The sequence below is a fragment of the Ambystoma mexicanum genome, chromosome 1p (assembly GCF_040938575.1).
Source record: "Ambystoma mexicanum isolate Mex_15411 chromosome 1p, UKY_AmexF1_1, whole genome shotgun sequence".
In the NCBI taxonomy this organism is placed as follows: Eukaryota; Metazoa; Chordata; class Amphibia; order Caudata; family Ambystomatidae; genus Ambystoma; species Ambystoma mexicanum.
Window position 1 is genome coordinate 718,187,836 of NC_090921.1, and position 12,272 is coordinate 718,200,107.

Genomic DNA, 12,272 nt, shown 5'->3' on the forward strand with positions numbered 1-12,272 from the left:
TAATTTTTTATGTGTCTGTGGCCTGCCGACAAAGCCATAAACCATGTTCACCAGGAAGAGAAAACAAAAATATATGAGATGCGAATGGACCTGACAGGCGAAGGTGAATGCTGGTAGCATTCCAGAAGTTTTCACATTTTTGCCTCATCAGTTAAAATTACTTTCCCAGAGGATTTTTGCAAGATAGTAGTGCCTGCTGACGAAGCCATAAACCATGTTCCCCAGGAAGGGAAAAAAAAATGTTGTTTCTTAATCAGTCTCGACGCGAGGAACAAAACTCGAGGTCCTTATGGAGCCACCAAAACCACATTGCAGGGCCCTAGGATGCACGGTTTCCGAGATATTTACACCACAATGCACCGCAATGAACTGCACCACGCCATAGTGAGGTGTAACAGTGACCTACAGGATCATTCATTTTCAAAAATTAGTGAGAGTAATATCATGTCTGTCTACCGAACCCAGGGACGTTTGCTAGTACATCATAAACATGAAACACCTTAGCATGCACGCAAACACATTTGCAAAACATATTTATTTTCCCGAATCAGTCACCCCAAGGGATTCCTCTCTAGGAAGGCCTCCAGCTCCTGCGTTCCACACAGGAATGTAAATAATGTCTTTCTTAAGTCACTCTGTCATCAGAAAGAAAATCTTTCAGTTTTGTTCACAAAAAAATTATTTCTTTCTGAAGTCCGAGGGGGCCTCTTCCAGGACATGTGGTCGGCGGGCCTACCCCTACACTGCGGGGACTGAGGGCGCCCCTACTACGCCATATCAGAAACAGCCTCTGATGAGATCAGTGATGCAGACCCACTGGCTGAACACTGCAATTTTGAAGTTCAGATATATTGGTAAATCACAAAAATCTAATTTCAAGGTTAGCACCTGTGTTTTATATATTTATCAAGGGTGTCTTTCACCCTGGCGTCCAGAGTGAAGGGCAGCCAAAGAAAAGGGCAATTCCAGTTTGGACCTGTTAGGGCCAGAAGGATCCAGGGCCCGATCCCTGCCCAGACAACAGGTAGAATGCGCTGACATGTATTTTCTCCCTCCATTCCCACAGGCCATCCCCGCCATCACCATGCAATGTCAATGTCAATAACATAGCCCCTCCTCCAAGGCATGGATTCTGTAATGCAGCAACCTCACCCACTTCAGTCTCAAACCCATCAGCAAACCATTACCGTCCATAAAACAGAAGTTGATGCTCCCTAACGTCCGCTCAGCTATCACCCATGCAGCAGACATCGCCAACCTCATCAGAACACACGGCCTTGATGCCATCTTCATCAGTGAGACCTGGCTGACATCCACCTCCAGCCACATCCTAGACGTCCTTGTCCCTGATGGCTACAGCATCCAACACAGAAACCGGCTGCACAAGACAGGTGGGGCCTTGCAGTCATCCACAAGACCTTATGGCCCTGCACCCAATTTGACACCGTCAACATTGGCTCCTTCAAAGTCCTCTCTTTCCACTTCCTGCTCTCGCGGACACAGTCACATTCCATCTAATTCACAGACCACCCAAACCCAACACTGCCTTCATCGGAGACACCATATCCCTCATACACGTCAACAGCAGCTTTCTTAGGCAACTTTAACCTCCCAGGCAACAAGGCTACCAAACTGATGAAGGAAGCTCTCCTCTGCTTTCTAGACACCCTCAGCCTCACACAGCACATGTGCCTTTCAACATCCTGCACACCACGCCAGTAAAGCACTCCCAGCAGAAACGAATCAGACAAACCATCAGGTACTTCAAGAACTTCTCAGTGGAAGCCCTCACAGAACGCCCCCAACAGAACTGTGACTCTCTACTGGAAGCACCCAACGCAAGCCTCTCAGCCTCCATCAACATGACACACACCTCTGAAACAAGGGACCTGCAAACAGAAACCGTCAGCACCCTGGTACACGCAAGAACTCCACCTCAGAAAAAGAGTCATCAGGAAACAAGTAAAAACCTTGTGCCACTCCTCTAGGAACTCCAAGCAACCTGCTGACAACTAATCAACACAGTCAAGGCCTCCTACAATCAGAACATCATAGCATAAACTGACAACAAAAGCAGAGCCATCTTCAAAGTGGTCAAGCCCTGCATCAACCTGCTACCCAACCCTGCGTTACCATACTTCATTGAAAATTTGACCACCATCAACACCTTCTTCATCAATAAAATCAGCAAGATTCATCAGCACATAGACACCATCTCTGTATTCACAGACCCACCTCATGTCCCTCCTCATGAAATCTACACACCCTGGACAACATTCAAGACACTCTCCACAGAGTACCTGGTAGACACCCTGGCTGCCCTCAAAGCCACAAACTATACAGGCAACATCCTCCCAGCATCCATCCTCAAGACCCTCCGTGCAGAAGCTCTCCTTCCCTACCTGGATCATCAACAGCTCCCTAGCTCAAGGCACCTTCCCATCGAACCTAAAGACAGGACAAATCCTCCCTCTACTACAGAAACCCACTCTGGAACACAACAACCTATGTAACTATTGCCTTATCACCCATCTTCCCTTCCTAGGTAAGATGAACATGAAAGCGGTAGCCGCGCAACTGCAGCAACACATCAGTACCAACAATCTCCTCCACACCTACAAATACGGGTTCAGACCCAGATGCAGCACAGGAGACAGCAGCCATACAGGTGGTAGACGACCCCCTCAACATCCTTGACAATGGTCACCCCTGCCTCCTGCTTCTACTCTACCTCTCGGACACTTTCTACACAGTAGACCACTAGCTGCTCACAGACACCCTACATCAGTGCATGGGGCTCAATGACCTTGTTCTACGTTGGTTCAAGTTCTACCTCGCCAACAGCCAGCAGTTTGTTCAGATGAACCCCTCTAGATCACCAATGCTACCTGTCACCTTTGGAGTCCTGCAGGGGTCCATCCTCTCCACAGTGATCTTCAATCTATAAATGGAGCTGCTGGGAGCCCTCTTAGCCACGCATCAGATCCACATCCACTGATACGCCGATGACACACAGCTATACCTCAAGATATACTCCATCAAGGGCATCCAAAGGCTCAACACCTGCCTCTCTCTGATCCAATCTTGGATGTCCATTGCATACTTGAAGCTCAACCCCTCCAAGACAGAATTCCTACTCCTCACCAACCACACTGAACACCCAAGCATACAGACCTAGCTGTCAACCATGAACACTGAGGGCTTCACACCCAAGCTCACCTCCTGCACCAAGTCATTTGGGTTCCACATCGACAAACACCTCTTCTTCACGACACATATAGTTAAGAAAACTCAGACCGATTGGTATCAGCTCTCCTTTTTGCAGAAAGTCAAGCCCTTGCTCCCTCCGGACAGCTTTAGATACACTGTTCAAGCACTGTTCCTATCCCACCTGGATGGAGGAAATGCCCTCCTTAAAGCCTCCGTTGTGCTCCTTTGTGTCCCTGTCCTACATGCGGCCGCACGCCTCATCAAGGGTCTAGGAAGATATGACCACATCAGCCCGCCCCTCATCAACCTTGACTGGCTCCAACTACACACACAAATCCCCTTCAAGTCTTGCTGCATTATCTATAAGGCAGTCACCCACAAGTCACCCAGCTACCTTGTGGAGTAACTCGCATCTCTGGCGAACAGTGCACCACCAGAAGCCAGGACACGTGCAGACTTGAAATCTGCCACTGCAAAAAGGAAAGGACATGAAAATAAGCCGCCTCTGCCTACACACAGAGACCATGGAACCTCCTCCTCATCAGCATCGGTACTCGCCCCCCCCATGCTCCTACAATTCAGAAAAGAACTCAAAACTCAGCCCTTCAAGGAGTCTCTCCTACTCAACACCTAGGCCATCACGTCGCCCCCGCACCATCTGACTCGGTAGACACCATCCATCCCTCTCCTTGCTGCAACTCTGTACAGCTGTACCCCTTCTCTGTGCCTCTCTGTATCTTACCCTGCTCTAAATCTGTTATGTTGTTTCCTCTGAAAAGTGCTCTGTTATGCCTCTGTACTGTTGTATACCTATGTAAAGTGCTGTGTTGTGTATCTGCATTGTGATATACCTCTGCAAAGTGCTCCGATGCTTCTCAAAGCTAGGTCTGTGCTCAGTAAATACCATAATAATAATAATCAAATGTGTTTGAAGAGTGCGATAATTTCTGCATATTAGTGGCGTGCCCAAATGGGGGGTTGGGCGCTTATGGTTGACTGAAAGAGCTTTTTGTTTTGCTAGCTTAATCAGAGAGGGCAGAGATGGCCGGCAGGAGTAGGGGACCAAAGTAAATGGTCAAAGGAAGGCGTTTTATGAGGAGGGGAGGAATTCACATTCATTTATTTAATTTTAGCTGGTGACTAGACTCATTTTCTTGTTTGTGGGACTTTTTGGGCACTAGAAGCAGTGACTGCATGTTATCAGACCACCACTGCGATTCCTTTTGAAAATTGTTTCTGGTATGTTAATCCTGTTGAAACAAAAGACTGCAATTCCCAGAATGCACTGAAATGTTACGTGAAAGCCCAAGACTGGAAACACGTGCCCAAGTGTCAGGGAGTCACCTTGCCATACTATGTTCTTTATTGGGAGGCAAAACAGTTTAAGTATGCAAAAAACAATTTGTGTACACATTATGTTTCTTGCTGCCCTTTAAGTTTTAGCACAGGGGTGAGCAGTTTAAAAATGGAAGAGTTGAAGGCTGACGGGAATGCACTTGAGGGAATTACTTCTTTTGTTTGTTGATGGTGGTTTTGGTGGTGTGTGTGTTTCTATGTTATTTAATGTGAAAACATGTATGTGCAAAGGGAGAATGCAATTATTTTAGCAACAATTAATGACAAAGCCAACAATGAAGACATGTGCCTGGGGGAAACGCTGTCTTCCTTGCTAGTGTAGGAACTCAGATCACATGGCCATGTACATTCACAGTTTGCATAGCATTTCAATTGCATCTCCAAGTTACCATCATTTGATAGGTTTTTCCAGGATATTTTAATATACAACCTATCACAGGTATTGCCATCATCCAGAAAGAAACTGACATTATTGTTATTATTTGCACTTATAGTGTGCCAGAAGCCCGCAGGCATCAGGGCGCACAAAGGGAGAGAAGAAAACAGATAGCAGAATCAAGCGAGTGAGGGCGCCCAATGGAGATGAACAAAAAAACATGGTTTTGACTCCCTTCCGAAATTTCATGATATTAGTGTCAGCATGGAAAGACAACGGAAGCTTATTCCATAAGGGGGCGACCTGGGCAAGGAAGGACTTAACTAGTGCTATAACTCTCTTGCTCTGTGGGGCTGAGATGAAGATTCCAGCACTAGATCTTGTAGCCACAGTTGGTGTGCAGATTTTAACAATTTCTTTAAGGTAGCTAGGGGCTTGGCCGTTAATGCATTTATGCACCAGTGTCAGCGCCTTAAACTGTATACATCAGTGCTAGATATTCAAACAAATGACCAGCTTTTCCATCAGACAACAATAACTAGCTCAATGTTCTCGTCATTTCAATATGTTGGCATTGAGCTTGCATCGTACAAATATTAGAGCTTCGTGCAGATGAACCACTTAAGCTATGTATTCATCACTGTTATTACTTCCCCCTGATGGTTCATGATTCATCGCCCTTAGAATGAACAAAGGCCTAGTCTGTGCCACCAGTCTTTCAAACTTGTCGCATGGCATTGTCCCATTCCCAAAAGCAGCACGTTGCACGTGAGCTATCCATCAGACATGCAACTATTTGCCAGAAGTTAACATGACATGCCCGGGAACTCGCACCGGTAGGCAGCTCTTTCCATCACATGCCTAGGTTTTCATGCCATTTTCTAGATAGTGCCATCCTATAGGTTTGGCCATTAAATGCTCATGCACTCAGTACATATGGGAAGAATTATTCAACTTTTTCTACGTACACATCCTATAGCAACATTACTGCTTCAACTCAGAACCCGCCTACTTCTCTGGTCGTCCCCAATAGCGCTTTGACGTAGTTTCAAGGCATTCTTTATGACCTAACCTTACTTAATATAGCTGGGAACTGCCTCCCTTTTCACCACGCCTAACTCTTACCCTTTATGTCACACATAGCTCTCAACCATTTGTGTTGCAAAGGCAGGTTTTGTTTTTGGCGGGTGAGACGCCCATTGGAATGAATGGGCGTGCAGGAGTCTTGGCGGGTGGGTCAGCCCTTTACAAGGCGGGTGACACCCGCCAAAAGCGTGTGAGTTGAGAGCTGTGTGTCACACCCACCTCCCATCCCATTCGTCTGCTGCAGCATTTGGAGTGGCTTCTCCATGCTGTGTTCACCAACTGACAAAGCTATTGGCTCTTGCTACACTTTCAATTCAGAGCTAAATTGGTGGGAAAATAGATCAGGCAGCAGCAATAGATGCGTTTGCGGCGGCAGCATTATCTGACAGTGTGCCCTTCATTTGGACAACGTGAACACAAACATGAGATAGAAAAATGATTTCTGTTTCAAATATTGTATATATTTTTTGCGTATTGCTTTTAAATTCAACGAATAAAACAGTATTTAAACTGCACTATGTAAATGAATTTGGAGAGGGGGTGTGGGACAGGAGGAACATGGGGGAGGGGCCCAGAAACCGCCCTCTCTGCACTAGCAGGAACGGGCGTGTTTCTGTGGGACAGGAAATGTCCGCTGCTGCATTTGCAGCCGAGCGGCCCACTCGCCCCACCCCCTCCCCCGGGTCGTGTGGGCTGCCTCGGATGCAGTGAAAGGCGGCTCGCATTGATCGGCCGCTGTTTGCAGCAGCCAATGACACATGTAATGGTTAAGTATTAGGTGTTGATGGAGCACGTTCAGGGAGCCTGTAATCTCTGCGTCAGCTGGTCCCAGCCTCCCCATGGCTGCCGAGGCCTGCCTCTCCCGGAGGAGGCCGGGCGTCTGCCGCAAAGGAGACACCACCGGACAGACAGCTGCGAGGAGGCTGAGCTCTCTGCCCTAATAACTGAAACACAAGACAACTGTTTCCCCGAGACCCCCTCTACTTTTCAGGGGCTTTGGGACTCGGGGGGGGGGGGCTGGGGTTATAGGTGGGAGACAGCCTTATGATAGTCTTTGACTTAGAAAAATGCCATGATGAGTGACATGACATTCTCATGGTCTGCACTTTCTCCAAAACGGAATGATTGACAGTTGGAAGGTTTTAGAGCTAAGTAAGATTCCATAACATACTTGTAGCCATTTGCATAAAAACAGAAAAGGGACCAATCATTTGCAAACCAGCCACACCGCGCCAAATGTGTAGAGTCCACAGTTGCTAGGTCATTTCACCTGTGTAGGGAACACAGGGAACGGCTGACATGTTTCCGCACTTCGGGCCCTATTCGTGTGGTGCAGCTTGATTCCAAAGCTGCAGAAATGTGGGCTCCACATCCAAGCACGCCCTCTCAAACCTAGGGAGACACACTCAAACTAAAGAGCGAGGCCTGGATGACTTAGAAACCGTCTTAGCCTCTGCATTGCCCACTGATCAATCTTGGTCCTCAAGACCCAGCTGAGTAGGCTGGTCCAAACTGCTAGACCAAGGAGAGCAAGCAAAAGGGTTATGATTATATAATATTTGTCGTCCTACGCAGCCTTGAATATTGGACATTTCCAGTTCAGAGCACTTGTTAACAATTTACTAATTACCATCATTGTTACCCACAGTTAAATCAAAGCCTTGCATCGATTAATCTTTTTTGATTTTACTCCGCTTTCTCCTCACAAATAAGGTTCTCATGTACCAGTCTATCCTAAGTAGGTGGACCCACAGAATGGATAAGGGGACTCTAGCATGTAAGGTTCCTCACTTGTTTGATGAGCCTGCTGTTGAAATGTCTGTGCAAGTTGCATGTCACAAGTTTCTGTCCTGCGTGTAGTTATTTGTATCTGTTTGTGTGTGCCCACAAAACCTTCCATCCTCCTGAGACTGATCACATGAGTAATATGTAGTAGGCTCCAGCCTTTCTATCGGGGGATGGCCAGCAGCAAGCACTGCTGCTAGCAGGCGTAAACCCTACAGTATCTTTTCTTAGTTATGTTATGTTATGTTTTTTGCATTTATATAGCGCCTTATATACCATTGGTATGGTCTGAAGGCGCTGGTAGGTTGAACGCCCTTGGGAACCGAAGTTCAGATCAGTAGAAAGAGTATAGAGAGTCAAAGGTGTGTGTGAGCACCGGGTATGTGTGCATCTGGTGCGGTATTCGTGTAATAGCTGCTTCTTAGCGGTAGGTGTGGTGGTTGAAAGATCAGGAGTATGTGTTCGTTCTAGCAGGATTTATCCAGACTGAATGTGGCTGCATTAGGCCTGAGGAAAACGCCTTGCTGGGGTTGTGTAACCAGCAGTGTTTACTTAGAATGATGGATAGTATGCGGCAGATGTTGGTATGAGAACAGTTATACCGAATGGTGTCATAGTATCTCTGTGTTTTAGTTGAATGGTGGTGTAAAGGGGAGAGTAAGCATGGTGGTGTGATATGATGGGTTATGTGTTCAATCAACCGTTCACTGCATTTCAAACCATAATATATACGCATTCAGCAGCTCTACGTACTCGTCCATTCTACGTAATCATCAATACTGCATCCAATCTGCGCTCGTTCGTTCTACGTACTCATCCGCTCTATGCAGCTCGTCCACTCTATGCAACATGTCCGTTTGACTCTAGGCACTCGTTCATTCTAGGCCCTCGTTCACTCTAGGCACTTGTTCGCTCTAGGCACTCGTTCACTCTAGGCACTTGTCCATTTTATGCCATCACACGCATAATGCATTCATCTGTTTTGTTCATTCACCCGCTCTACGCACTCCGCTCCTCTACGCACTCCGCCCCTCTATGCACTCCACCCCTCTATGCACTCTGCCCCTCTATGCACTCTGCCCCTCTACGCACTCTGCCCCTCTATGCACTCGACCCCTCTATGCACTCGACCGCTCTACGCACTCGACCCCTCAACGCCCTCACCCCTTCTACGCACTCTTCTTAATCCCCAGAAGTTGGAAGTGGGAGCAGCAGGTGACACCGACATAACCTGGGTGGTGGAAGAGAGGGGAGAAGAACCAGAGCAGTGCATGACAGTTGGGGAGCAGCAGGTCAAGACAAGCCAGAGCTATGATAACATCACCTGTACTTAGTCATTGTTTCATGAAGTAATTTATTTGACTGTAAAGCATGATGTGAACACAAAATGTACTTCTAAAAAACATTAAACATCCAGTTAGTGAATTCAACTGATGTCTTTCATTTTAAGAAAACAGTTTGAATTTTTAACTGAAATTTGTTGGAGAGGTTGGAACACTTTGTTAGCAAAAACCAACACGAAGTCTGATGGCAATTAAATGTTTTATTCCACACTTGTAAGCCTCCTGTTGAGGAAAGATCATCCTCCTTCACCAAGTGGGAATTTCATTTTGAGTTGAAACTGGTCCTACCCTGATCCCATCTGATGGCTAACGGCTAAGGGTTCGATTGCTGCTGTATACATAACATCACTGGCCTGAGCAAACAAAAGCTATGCCTGGGCCGTTCGATGTGCATCCCTGTAATTATTACGCTCACATGGTCTCCACAGGGGCGCCGAAGGGAACTGCACGGTCTGATATTGAATGGCTCCTCGTGCCCCCTCTGATTCTCTCTTCCGTCACTAAAACAGGTTTGCCTTAAAGGTTAAACGAAATGTTACCCAACCGTAAGGAGGAGGGCCAACTCCCGCCTCCTGTGGCCTTCTTGTGCACCCCTCTGCTATGTCTCACCTTAGCGTTATGAATGGCAGACTCTCCATCCTGCAACTGTATGCAGGGTTACGTAGTAGTTCATTGATTTAGTTACTTCACTGATCCTGCAGAGTTCCAGACAACAGTAACTCAATGGGGTAAGTCTTTATGCCAATGGTATGGATTGCTTTAGAGTTCAAGGTGCCAAAACTTCACTTCTGTGCCTCTTTCTTACAGGTTTCCCCTTGGTGCGAAAAGATGAAGCAGACTTCTTCCCAAGAACATTGAGCTAGATTCCAAGGTAAGTTTCACATCAGCGTTATGCGATAAAGTCTTTACATGCGGTATTGTTCTTCTGCGTAACTAACCCGCTGTTTCTTTTGTATTCTGCAGGTGCTGTATCTCCGGGGCGGAGATCGCGTGGTGGTGCCTTGCGGGACTGATAGGAAATGCAGCCTTCAGGTGAGCAGCAGTGCTGCGTAAGAGTTAAATGTCCAGTGAGGCCTTTCCCCAATGCGTAGCTAACCTGATGTTTCCTTTGTGTTCAACAGGTGTGGCAGCTCCGGAGCAGCGATCGAGTGATGGCTGCGATCAAGTGATGGTGCTTCGATGGATCGCTGGGATGAACAGCCCTCTGGTCAGTATTAGACTTGCGCCGGATAGCAATATACTTTACGTGGTCTGCACGGCTAACCTGATGTCTTTTCCTTTTCAGCTCAGCAGAACGGAAACTCCAGAGCGATCGAGATAAGGTAAGAGCCTTGTTCTTTTTTCTCCTCTCTCTTCCTTCCTTTGCAGGTACCTCATGAAGAACTGGACGGGAGTGGCTGAAGACAGGCCTGAAGTTAACAGACACGGTGAGCGTTACGCTGCAGGAGTGCAGAATAACGCAAAGCGTGTTCTGTTCTGAGGGTGTGGTTTATATAGCTTTCAAGAAGTAGTTTCCAGGTAAAATAGTCCCTCCAACCACACCATAGCAAGTAGTTCCTCAGGTAAAGTAGTCCCTTCAGCCTGCCTCAGACTGGTCTGCAAGTGGTTCTCTCCCTTTGAAACCTGCCTTATTTGTGATAGCAGCATGAGCCTGGTGCCAACGGCGCAAGGACCATGTCCAGGAAGCCCTTATGGAATCCTTTGGGGCCTTAAAGGTTCCCTCCCCCCTAGCACTGGATCTTTTCAGGGGTCCCGGAACCAACTCCCGGTGCCACTCTCAGGAGCTTCCATTGAATGAATTTTGGTTCCTGGGCTGCACATTTCTTGCACACAGAGGGTGGTGCAACGACAATTGCTTTGGATATGTGAGTTATGTCATGCAAAGAACTGTGCATTCTTTATTTTCTGTGCCCATCGGCTGCATGAAACATGCAATGCACATAGTTCTCTCTCACCCTGCCCTTAGCGAAGGAAACAGCGAGAGAGATGGGAACGTGAGATAAGGAGAAAATAGAGGCAACAAAAGCGAGAAATAAAGTGTGAGAGAGCTAGAGGGCGCTCAGATTTTGTAGGCCATTTCTTTCAGCTATCTGTTATGCGGGAAATGTAACAGGTCCCTTTAAGAGGCACTCTGTGACAGGAGGAAGAGGAGGAGCCTCATGGAGAAAGAGGCAGTTGGAATAAAGTAATGGTTTGGGTTAGACAATCCCGTTTGTCCTCCTCGTTATTGTATTTGAGAACTAAAAGGGTAACAACTCGCAACGAGGATAAATGAAAAAAAAAGAAGAAAAAAAACCTTGAAGACTTACCGCGGGCCAGTCTTCTCGCTCATCACATCGGCGTGCATGCGGGTCACCGTCCTCCGTGGGCTGCAGTGATATCCGACGGCTGGGAATCCAGCATCCTTGCACCAGAAAACGCGCCTCTGATTCCTGCAGCAGATCCACCACATCCTGGTTGCGGCGATTCCCGCCCACCGTTCTGGAGCAGTATCCCATTGCTGTAATGAATCCACCCAACGAGATGGTCCAGGTGCCCAATCGCTGCTCCAAGGCAGAGCAGGATGTTGCAAGACGGAGGGACATCTCGCATGGCAGCGAAATAAAAGAAGGACTGAAAAAAAAGAACGTTGGGAACGGAATAAAGTCAGAACAAACAAAAACATTGAATATAACCAAGGGACACACGCAGAGGAACATTACATGGAAGGTATCCATATCAATGGCTGTATAAAGATGATGTCCACACAGTGACATACAAGCCACCAGCAGCAACAACAGCTGTCCCCCATCCACGGCCATATTTAGGACCATACCCTACCCGTGGACCACACAGGGGAGAGACGGCAGCAATCCTTGCCAGTAGTAGGAAAGGGAAGGGGAGAGAAACTGAGGTGCGCAGTCGGTGAACCACAACCGGAAGGAAAGGTACATCAAGGGCAGCCAACTTGTGAACCAAGCAGAAGACAAAGGAGGGACGCAACAGGGAATAGGCAAAGTTGCATTCTTGAGAAAACCATGTCACTTTAACCTTCAACCACAGCAGGACAAAGGCCCAAGATGGACTGAATCGGTTGAAGATTTTCGACAATTTCATCAGAGCCGCAGGAGAAGACC